The sequence below is a fragment of the Myotis myotis genome, unplaced genomic scaffold (assembly GCF_014108235.1).
Source record: "Myotis myotis isolate mMyoMyo1 unplaced genomic scaffold, mMyoMyo1.p scaffold_m19_p_12, whole genome shotgun sequence".
NCBI lineage: Eukaryota > Metazoa > Chordata > Mammalia > Chiroptera > Vespertilionidae > Myotis > Myotis myotis.
Genome location: NW_023416316.1, coordinates 43,661,648 through 43,673,656, shown reverse-complemented (window position 1 = coordinate 43,673,656; position 12,009 = coordinate 43,661,648). Strand labels below are relative to the sequence as shown.

Genomic DNA, 12,009 nt, shown 5'->3' with positions numbered 1-12,009 from the left:
ATAAACAAGAAAAAACTAAAAATGTATTAAAGATTTAGATGTAAGACTCATAATCATAAAAATCCTAGAAGAAAACATAGGCAGTAAAATCGCTGATATTTCTCATAGCAATATTTTTTCTGATATATTTATTTGGACAACGGAAACAAAAAAGAAATTAAACGAACAGGAGTACAGCAAAAGAAACCATCAACAAAATGCAAAGACAATCACTAAATGGAAGAACATACTCACCACGGAGACATCTAATGAGTTAATAATCAAAATTTATAAAGAGCTTATACAACTCAATACCCAACAAACAATCCAATAAAAAAATGTGCAGAGGACCTGAATATACATTTCTCCAAAGAGGACATACAGATGGCCAATAGACATATGAAAAGGTGTTCAGTGTCACTAATCATCAGGAAATGCAGATTAAAACCACAATGAACTCCCTGGCAAAAGGCAAGGAGACACCTGATTGGTGGTGTTGCTCTTCTATCAGTCAGGGCAAAGCAGATGTACAGTCCTTACTTTATTCTAGCTTGATGCCTGTGTTGGTGGCTACAGCTGTTTCATGGCTGGGGCACATAAAAAAAAAAAACCACAATGAGAAATCATCTCACACCTATTAGAATGATTATTATCAATAAATCAACAAGTATTGGCAAAACTGTGGAGAAAAGGGAACCCTGGAGCGCTGCTGGTGGGAATGCAGACTGGTGCAGCCACTGTGGAGAACAGTGTGGAGTTCCCTCAAAAAGTAAAAAATGGAACTGCCTTATGACCTGATTCCACATTTGGGAATTTATGCAAAGAACCCCAAAACACTAATTCAAAAGAATACATGCACCCCCATGTTAAGTGTAAAGTTATTCACACTAGCCAAGATGTGGAAGCAGCCCAAGTGCCCATCAGGAGATGAGTGGATAAAAAAGCTGTGGCACATTTCCGCAGTGGAATACTACTCGGCCATCAAAAAGAAGGAAATCTTACATTTTGCAACAGCCTGAATGAACCTGAATAAGCCAGTCAAAGAAAGACAAACACCATATGATTTCATTTATATGTGTAATCTAATGAACAAAATAACCAACAAAATAGAAACAGACTCACAGATAAAGATAACAGACTGACAGCTGTCAGGAGAGGGGCCTTGGGGGGTATGTGAAATAGGTGAAGGGATTAAGCAAAAATAAAACAAAACAAACCTCATAGACACAGACAACAGTATGCTGACTACCAGAGGGAAAGGGCCGGAGGGCGGGGGGCAGGTAGAAGAAGGTAAAGGAAGGCTAAATGGTGATCGGAGGAGATTTGACTTTGGGTGGGGAACACACAATACAATATGTATTATAGGATTGTACACTGGAAACCTATGTCATTTTATTAACCAGTGTTACCCCAATAAATTAAATAAAAAGTATTGTACTGATTTCAGAAACCTTGAAAACAAATGGAGAAACATGTACGGTGGCTCTAAAAGGTATTCATTTCTTTGTGAAAAGAATTTCTTAAGTTATTCTGTGCTCTGATTGTGCTTTCTAAAATTGAAATGTGTTCAATAAAACTAACAGAAAAGGTAAGACCCACATTTTGTTTGTTTGTTTTACAAAAAGGCTTCTAAACCCTCACTCCAAATAGGGGAGGGGTCATCAAGGACTAAGGAGCACAGAAAACTATACTCGCTGCCTCCAGGAGCGAATGAGGCCCAGGGACCGCCTCACAGCACACCCTGATGCAGAGGAGACCTCTCCCGGTCGCACCCCACAAGGACAAGCTGTGGATTCCTCAGAAAAACCTTCCCACTGCCCAGTGGGCTCTTTTTCCTTTTTCACCCACCAGAGCAGCTTGCCTGGGCTCAGCACCGCAGCGGACAACCCAATCTGGACATGGACATCTGTAGCTCACGTGGCCACCCGTGGCCCAGCGGTGGTTCATGCTCACGGGGCAACTTGGGAGACACCGTTTTTGTGTGAGTGCCTGTGTGCTCTGGGGAGGGATGCCAGAGAGTGAAAGTTGGGATGCAAACCACCTGACCTCAAGAGAAAGAAGCGATCTGACCCTTGGCAGGACAGCTACTGCTTCTAGCGGGCCTGTGCAAGCTCACAAGGTGCTTTTACAAGCATGGGCTCATGCGAGTTCCTCATCACCTGCTCTTCCCAGTATCGCAGGCTTGGCAAGCAGCTGTGGATTCTCTTTGGCTCTCACTCTGCAAGTTCCTCTCTCCCTGGTCAGCAAGTCCCATGATCTAAATGTAACGGGGGCAGTTTGGGTGCTTGTGTGACTCTTCTGAGGTCTGCACATGAGTGGCAGAGTGCTGTGTAGCCTGTTAGTTTTGCTGGGTTCCTGCTTCCATGGATTCTTTCTTGCCCTGGCTCTGGACAGGGTCTTGGGCTTTGTTACAACAGAGGGTGCCCTTCCGTGGAGACTTCTGGGCCAGAGGAGGTGTCACAGGAGTTACTTACAGAGCTGGGGTTGGACAGGGTTTTATTGTGTGCAGGAGTCTGGTTCTGGAAATGTCGTCTCCAATCTATGGCAGGAAAAACAGTTCCTCCCATGGGCTGTATCACCCTGATTTCTGTGGTACCTGACTTTGGAGGTAGGAGACGTGGGTTAACACTGGTGCGTTGAAGCCGAAGGGAAGAAGTGGCTGGGTGCATAACATAGCCGTGCATGTTTGCCCTTCCTTGCTATTTTAGTAGGCCGTGGCTTCCCCAAGCAATGGCAGGAGCCAGCAAACAGGTCACTTTGGAAGGACATCTTGGGGGAGTCTTGTCAAAGCTACAGCTTCCCGTGCTGCGGCAGGTAAATAAGTTCTGTTCTTGTTGACCCCTCAACTGAAGTCCTTAGCCTTCCTGGCTGAACCCACAACCGGGAGAACTGAGGCAGCCACACTCCAGGGACACGGAGTCCCCTGGGGCTCAGGCTTTCTAATAATAGTTTCTCAGGGCGCCTGGAAAGTAAGTGTCCTTGTGTGTCTCACTGGAGACAGCCGACCGCCTTCCTGTTCCCCTCGCCTTAGGGTGGGAGTGATTTCCTCATCACTTGCTTTTCCCAGTATAACTAACTGCTTTTTTCTAATAGTTTCTGTCTTCCTAGTCAGTGAGCCACGTGACCTACACATAGCAGGGGCAGGGTTGCTGGTGCTTGTGTGGCTCTTCTGAGGTCTGCAGATTGCTGGCCTACCCCTAACTATAGTGGCTGTGGTGGCCTGGAGTTCGAGACTGTGAGGCATATGGGTAACTGAGGTTGAGACTGTGAGGCATATGGGTAACTGAGTACTTACACTTTCAGATCGGTGTGTCTTTAACCGAGCATTCTAGAATGTTTTAGGGAACCGATTTTGGGCCTGAAGGACTTCTATTTGCCATGTAGTTCCTAGGTCACCCTGGTTAGGGGAGGAGGCTGTCCCTGAGACCCAGGCAGAGTTTGGGGCCATGGATGCTTGTGTAAAAGACAGGTGTCACTCAACTTCCAGTCGTGTCTGAAACAAACTTGCCTTCTTGAGTTCATCTCAGATAAAGGGCACCTTGATTTATTTCCTTTTGGGATCAAATAGCTAACATTAAAAATATAATCCCAGTCCGACTGGCGTGGCTCAGTGGTTGAGCGGTGACCTATGAACCAGGAGGTCATGGTTCAATTCCTGGTCAGGGCACATACCTGGTTGTGGTCTCGATCCCCAGTGGGGGCATGTGGGAGGCAATGATGATTCTCTCTCATCATTGTTGTTTCTATCTCTCCCTCTCCCTTCCTCTCTAAAGTTAATATATATATATAATCCCAGTGAGACCTGTCGCTTTGGCCTGGCCTTGCCTTAACGGTGTGGCCTTGACCAAATTACTTCCCCTCGCTATGCTTCAGTGTCCTCATCATTAAAAAGTAGAAAGTAATGGTGTAGAACTACCTCATACGTTGGTGGTGAGGAAAAAAATCAGTTAACATATACAAAGCCCTCAGAACAGTGCCTCGTATGTACTATTCTGTGCTATACTAGTACAAGGATTGTTATTTTTTCGCTATTTGAATCCAGAACAGAATGTGAAATAAAAGGGTGTCCTGGCAAAAGCCACTCAGAGCTTCCATTTCTCCATTTTAAAATGAGGTGGCGATACCAACCCAAGTGTCCATCAACAGATGGATAAAGAAATGTAGCATATGCACACAATGGAATATATATATATATATATATATATATATATATACCCCTAAGCGACTGTCCGACCGGTAGCTATGATGCTCAATGCAGGAGCTGCCGAGCTGCAGTGACTTGGCAGCTGTGGTTCTCCGGTGATGCACCCAGAACCAGAGAAGAAGAAGCCCTATTCCAGGGTGCATCACCTGAGAACCGCCCTCTCACAATCTGGGATCTGTCGGAGAGCTGGTTTTGGCCAGATCCCTGTAGGTCAGGCTGAGGGACCCCACCAGTGCACAAATCTGTGCACCAGGCCTCTAGTTCAGTCATAAAAGGAATGAAGTGCTGACACGTGCTACTTAATGGATGAACCTTGAAGACATTATGCTAAATGAAATAACCCAGACACAGAAGGACACATATGGCATGATTTCACATATGTGAGCTCTCTAGAAAGTCAAAATCAGAGACAGAAAATAGCATTGAGGCTGTCAGGGGAGGGGGTGTGGGAAATGGATAGGTATTGCTTGATGGTTACTGTTTCTGTTTCAGTTACAGATGAAAACGATTTGGAGAGGGGTAGTGGTGATGGTTACACAACAATGTGAATGCACTTAATGCCACTGAACTGTACACGTAAAAAGAGTTAAAATGGCACACTTCATGTTATGTGTATTTTACAATAAAAAAATTAAAAATGACAATAGAGGGAGAAATCAGCTAACTTTGAAAGAGAAGGCGCTTGCTGTAGACATGGTTTATCAGGAAAACACTGAGCTGTAATGACCTTGGTCTGAAAAGTCCTTTCCAGCCTTAGCCTCCTTTCCCTCCGGCACTTCCATGCCCTTTGTTTCCTTCATGACACATCTTGGGACAAATCTCTGTCCCCCCCCCCCACCCCCTTTCTGTTCCCACAGCTCTCCTCCTACCCTTGGTGCTACCTGCCTCAGTCTTTCTCAGGTGCCTGCTGCCCTACAATAGGCTTTGGGCTTTTCTCTACTTGTGTGTGGCTGTTTGTCAACTATGTCTTAACCCCTCGACGACCAGGGATTGTATCTTCTCCCTCTTTTATGCTGCTCCCTCCATTCAAGTCCTATACTCAGGATGAGTCCGAATGGGTGCCTGAAGATGATCCCCCCCGACATCCTTGCCACGAGGAACTAAAAGTACAAAGGGCCTGGTTGCACCATGTTCTGGACCTGGGTTTTCCAAACTTTTAAAACTTCTACTCTACCCACTAACACATACATCTTACCTTGCAACCCAGAAAACACACACACACACACACACACACACACACACACACACACGTAGTTTCATGAAATGACACCATTATGTGGTTAAATCTTAGATTTCTGATTTATTAGGTTTTTAAAAAATGCTTGTAGTTACATTGATTTTTGTGTGTCTGTGTAACATTTTATTTCTTGAAATTTTCCATTAAAAATGAGAAGAAAAAGATTGACTAACCTGCCTGGCGAACCAAAGTTACACTTACATTTTCCAATAACTGTCCAAGTTTCCTTATGATTCAATCCAATGCGTCATCACTCTCTATGGAATCCCTCGGCACTGACTAAGGCATGTGAGTCTTTCTGAGAGCCATAGGCCCAGCTTTCTGTCTCAACATCCCTACAGCACAGTGGGATTAGTGGAGATAACATGAGGTTGATTTTTGTACCCATGAAATCTTGTTTGAAAAAATACCATTATTTGAAGACTGACTCATGCTTGGGTGTGCCCACTGCTGGCCACTAGGGGGAGCTGATAGGTCAGGCTGCACAGAGGAATCCTAAAACTGGCAAAGGGTTTGAAGGAATTGGAGGGAGTGGTCTCCGTCCTAGTGGGGACCTCAGGAAGCCCATGCAAGCTCCCACACCCCTTAGCAAGCCCCTCACAGAGGAACCAGAGGTGCTCAGTCAGAATTTATTTAGTTGAACAAACATCTCTCTAGTGCAGTGGTTCTCAACCTGTGGATTGCGACCCCTGAAAATACATCCTGCATAACAGATATTTACATTATGATTCATAACAGTAGCAACATTACAGTTATGAAGCAGCAACGAAAATAATTTTATGGTTGGGTCACAACATGAGGAACTGTATTTAAAGGGCCAGAAGGTTGAGAACCACTGCAGTCTAGTGGATTTAGTTGAGTGAACTTTTCCTGGTTCCCTCCCTCCTCGGGGAACCATTTAAATGTAGTGTGTGTGCTGCTTGTTGGGTTTTTGGCTCAGCACTCGGACCCTCTTCCTTGTGAAGCAGCACAGAACTCAGCTCATCCCTCTCTGTCCTTCAGATGTGTGACTGGCCGCCTTGAGACTTGTCGTGAACACCAAGTGGAATCTGCCTCACTGTGCAGAACACCCTGCTGTGCCAGGAACCCTCCACTCCCTCAGTCAGTAGGTTTGTGGTGAGGGAAAAAATCAGTTAACATATATCAAGCCCTCAGAACAGTACCTGGTATGTACTGTTCTGTGCTGTACTAGTACAAGGATTGTTATTTTTTCGCTATTTGAATCCAGAGCAGAACGTGAAATAAAAGGGGGCCATGGAATATTATTATCTATATCTATAAAAGCCTCAGCAACCGTCTGACCGGTAGCTATGACACGGGGAGGCTGGAGGAATGAGGTTGTGGGGAATGAGGGATCCCTGGGAGGGAGCCAAGGCCACAGCACAGCCTGGCCCAGGTGATCCTGGAACCCAGAGGAGATCTCCGTGACATCGAAAGCCAGCTGCTCCGAGGACGCCCTGGCCCGCCCTGGGCGCTGTCCCTGAAGCAAATGAAAGGAAACATCTAGCTCAGCTCCAGCACAGCTTCAGCGTCTGTCTGCCGCGAGGAACCATGGACCACTAGACGTCTCAGCCGCCTTCTGTGAGCACAAGGAGGGGCAGCCACAGGCTGGTGAACCGCCTGTCTCCAGTGCCTCACAAGGTGCTAGCTGGGTATCCGTGTTCTTCTCCTTGCTCCTCCCATTAGCTTCACTTTCCTCCTATCAGCATGGCTCTCGGGCTTCCCTAAAGTGATGACCGCAGCCTGCTCCATCTTTCTAGTAGGATGCGGAGTATGTGCCTCAATATTTTGAGATTTCAGTAGACGGCTTATATCTAGAGCGAGCCAGAGAGTTATAATGTCCTTAAGCAAGGGAGAATTCTTCTCACTTCATTAGCAAGTGGTAAAGTGCTCCCCTCTGCCAATTCCCTGCTCCCCCTTCCCTTAAAATTCACCCACCCCCGGCACACCACAATGTCCAGGCTCCATGTGCTCCACTAGGCTGGGATCAGCTATTGAAGGGTAGGGGTTAGCCTTTTAGTAACTGCCCAGAGACTGAGCCAGACGGACCTGGAAGACTGCCTCAGAGCAATTCCATGGGACTGGGACTCGGAAATGACCGCGGGCCTCTCCCTGTTGGCCACAGGAAGAAGCCTGTGGTGAAAATCATGCTTGAAGGTCATGCTTGTCTGCTAAGAGCTTGGGGAGATTCTAACACAGCTCCTGCCACGGGCCTCTCTGATTCTGCCGGCAGGAAGCCAACGCTGTGAAGGTCAAGTTCCCCTGCTCTCCAGGGAAGGCTCCTCAGTGAAGACTGGCTGGAGCAATCTATCCCCCCTCCCTCACTGGGCCTCACCCTGACCCTCCTCCAAAACAACCTTTGAAACACACTCCCAAGACTCATAACGCTCTTCTCTTCCAGCTGCTTGGGGCTACCACCCCCCTGTGAATCTCAGGTTACCACCTTCTGTCCACTGCTTAAGTTCACCGCCACAGGTGCTCTGAGGCAGGTGACTCCAGGCAGGGGCTACCCCTGGTGACAATGAGGCCTCCACGGTGGAAGAGGCTCTGCTGGATGTAATGTCTTCACCCTTCCCTCAGGTATTGGAGGAGGTTAATGGAAGGATGGCTCTTGAGCACCCCCCCAAATCCTGGTGAGAACTACTCTTGGGGGAGGGCCTCACTCTGATGAATTTATTGCTCCAAACTTCTTGTTTATAGCCAAACACTCTAGCATGTGGCTTTGCAATTCTTCTCACTAATTAGAGAGGCAGGATTTGTTTCCCAATCTCCTTGAATCATGACTGGCCTTGAACTTGCTTGGGCCATAGAAATGATGAGGTGCCAGTTTTGAGCTTAAAGTCTCAAGGAGCCTTGTCCAGTTGTCCTCCTTGTGTCTTTGTGAGACCATGCTTGGGCTGCTCGGCTGCAAGATCAGAGTCACGTGGAATGGAGCTGAATCGCCTCAGCTCCCTGACCAAAGCCAACCTGGAACAGCTGACACCTCACTGACCACCCAGACATGTAGCGATAAATGCTTATTGTGTGTCACAGAGGCTTTCAGGGCGGCGTGCTACACAACGTTTACTGTGGCCATAGTCAGCTAACATGCCCACCTAGAAATTAGAGAATGGGGCACACCTTGAAGAAATCATATGTATTAGAAGCGACATTCACCTTCAAATAAAATGGGTTCCTGCAGATTGCTTCTTCCCTTGCATTGCTTGGAGCTGACAGCTGAATATCTTCCTCTGGTCTCAACTCTAGATGTGTTTAATATCATGGCAGAAACCAGAGAAGAGGAGAACCAAGATGGCGGCATAGGTTAACGCCGGAGTTTGCCGCTTTGAACAACTACTTCAAAAGTGAAACTAAAAGACAGAACGGACATCACCCAGAACCACAGGAACGCTGGCTGAGTGGAAGTCCTACAACTAGGAGGAAAGAGAAACGCATACGGACACTCAGAGGAGGCACAGTGCTGAAGTCAAATTCTGAGGTGCGGAGTGCGCAGAGTGGGCTGGCGGCGGAGGGTGCGGTTGTTGTTTTCAATCGGGAGGGAGTCGCAGACTCTGAGCTCCAGATACAGGCGAGTCTTTAGGGACCCAGACTCAAACGGGAGAAGCGGGACTTCTGGCTTCGGTCAGAGCGAGTGCAGCTTTCTCTCCGAGCTTTGCAGCGGGTGCTGGGACTCAGAGAGGCAGAGCCCCTGGGGATGGGACTGAGAGCCACCATAACTGCTCTCTCCGGCCCACCCTGTTGATCCTGTGCGACCCACCCTGCCCAAGCCCTGCACAGAGGCATTTGCCGGATAGCCTCAGGCAAAGGCTAGATTAGCACCTCCCTAGAGGACAGAAGTTCTCTCACTGCTGACACAGCTGATTCTCACAGCCACTTGGCCTGGAGGTCAAACCCTCCCTGGTATTAGCTACAACAATCAAGGTTTAACTATAAGACTGCGAACAAAGACCACTAGGGGGTGCACCAAGGAAGCATAACAAAATGCGGAGACAAAGAAACAGGACAAAATTGTCAATGGAAGATATAGCGTTCAGAACCACACTTTTAAGGTCTCTCAAGAACTGTTTAGAAGCCGCCGATAAACTTAATGAGATCTACAAGAAAACTAATGAGACCCTCGATGTTATATTGGGGAACCAACTAGAAATTAAGCATACACGGACTGAAATAACGAATATTATACAGACTCCTGACAGCAGACCAGAGGAGCGCAAGAATCAAGTCAATGATTTGAAATGCGAGGAAGCAAAAAACACCCAACCGGAAAAGCAAAATGAAAAAAGAATCCAAAAATGCGAGGATAGTGTAAGGAGCCTCTGGGACAGCTTCAAGCGTACCAACATCAGAATTATAGGGGTGCCAGAAGATGAGAGAGAGCAAGATATTGAAAACCTATTTGAAGAAATAATGACAGAAAACTTCCCCCACCTGGTGAAAGAAATGGACTTACAGGTCCAAGAAGCGTGGAGAACCCCAAACAAAAGGAATCCAAAGAGGACCACACCAAGACACATCATAATTAAAATGCCAAGAGCAAAAGATAAAGAGAGAATCTTAAAAGCAGCAAGAGAAAGAAACTCAGTTACCTACAAGGGAATACCCATACGACTGTCAGCTGATTTCTCAACAGAAACTTTGCAGGCCAGAAGGGAGTGGCAAGAAATATTCAAAGTGATGAATACCAAGAACCTACAACCAAGATTACTTTATCCAGCAAAGCTATCATTCAGAATTGAAGGTCAGATAAAGAGCTTCACAGATAAGGAAAAGCTAAAGGAGTTCATCACCACCAAACCAGGATTATATGAAATGCTGAAAGGTATCCTTTAAGAAGAGGAAGAGGAAGAAAAAGGTAAAGATACAAATTATGAACAACAAATATGCATCTATCAACAAGTGAATCTAAGAATCAAGTGAATAAATAATCCGATGAACAGAATGAACTGGTGATTATAATAGAATCAGGGACATAGAAAGGGAATGGACTGACTATTCTTGGGGGGGAAAGGGGTGTGGGAGATGCGGGAAGAGACTGGACAAAAATCGTGCACCTATGGATGAGGACAGTGGGTGGGGAGTGAGGGCGGAGGGTGGGGCGGGAACTGGGAGGAGGGGAGTTATGGGGGGGAAAAAAGAGGAACAAATGTAATAATCTGAACAATAAAGATTTAATTAAAAAAAAAAAAAGAAAAGAAAACAGAAATACAAATTGGAAATGCTAAAAAAAAAAAAAAAAAAAGAAACCAGAGAATGAGCACCAGAATCGAGAGTCATTTTTTATTAGACATCAAATGAACACACGTGAGAGAAGCAAAGCCAAGAAAAATGATGCTCACTTATGTTTGTATGGACGTCGGCTAATGCGGGATTTGTCTACCCAGGTGGGGTTGGGTGGGTTGTTTGTACCAGTTAATATTCCTCATGTTGGCATCTGGAAAACTCCTGTGCATGCAGAGGTCAGAGTATAACACTATCACTGACAGGTCATCTTTATGAAACTTATTGGCGGGCAATGGCAGTGTGTGGCTTCCCTGATTTCAGTGTGGATTAGAAGCGCAGGTAAAACTCTAGCAGAGCAAGATCGTCAGTCAACGCCTCTTGTGCTCCAGCAACGGCAGGGTTACTGGCCTCCCAAGCTGGAGTCACTGAACTCTGACACAGGAAGGTAAGCTCTGACTGCTCTACCTGTTTAAATGTGACAGAGACCGGACCACACAGCAGAGGTTTAATGGTCGTCACCAAGCTTGTGGGAGGACTTCATTCGTGTCCCTTGGTCATTCAATGCCAGCTGTCAATCAGGGTCAGCAAGTGTACTTCCTAACAGTGAGCCTTGTCTCTCGGAGATGAATTTAGAGGCGGGGGAGCACGTAAACAAGTGGCCTCCAGTTTCCCAGGGACACGCTGACTTCTCCACCCTCTTCTTACTCCTCTCAATTCAGTGTCTGGCCCCAGAGCTGTGGACAGACACTGCACGCCTCTAGGCAGGAGCTCCCTCGGTGGTTCCTGCTCCCACGGGCCCTGTGGCTCCCTCACAGATGCCTCTGTCTCTCCGGCCTCGGCGTGAGCATCCAGGAGGACCGCTGCCCGGGCTCTGTACAGGGGCGCACTGTGTGCCTCTGCCCGGTGGCAGCACGAGAACAGAGATGGAATTCAGAGGCAGCAGCTGAGGGCAGCTCGATGCAGCACGCCCTCCCCTCTGCCCCACTCCCCCTCCCCCGCCCCTGGCTTTCAGAACCAGAGGGTGATTCTTCAATGAGGATTCACGAGGGCGGGAGGGAGCCGGCGCAGAGGGAGGCCCAGTGGGATTAGCATGAAGAAAGATTTTCTTTCTAAGTATAATATGTGTGTCATTTTTCTTACATGGCAGCTGTGATTAAAGTCACGTCCTCTGGCCAAATGCTAAAACCCAACTCTGGATAAGTACAGGATTAGAAACACTGGGTATATTATACAAGCTGCAGAAAGACCGATCTGCCATGAAACAAGTGCACCTTTGTAAAATTTCGTTTTTAAATTGAGGAGCGAAGGGTCCACAGGAAACTGGCTCACTATAAGGCTTCGTCACTGGAAACGGCAAACAAACGAAACC

The 12,009-nt window shown here is 47.0% G+C and overlaps 1 pseudogene; it reads left to right on the top strand.

The window, feature by feature from the left end:
* Positions 1-436: 436 nt before the first annotated feature.
* Positions 437-579, top strand: LOC118667811 (annotated as a pseudogene).
* Positions 580-12,009: the final 11,430 nt, after the last annotated feature.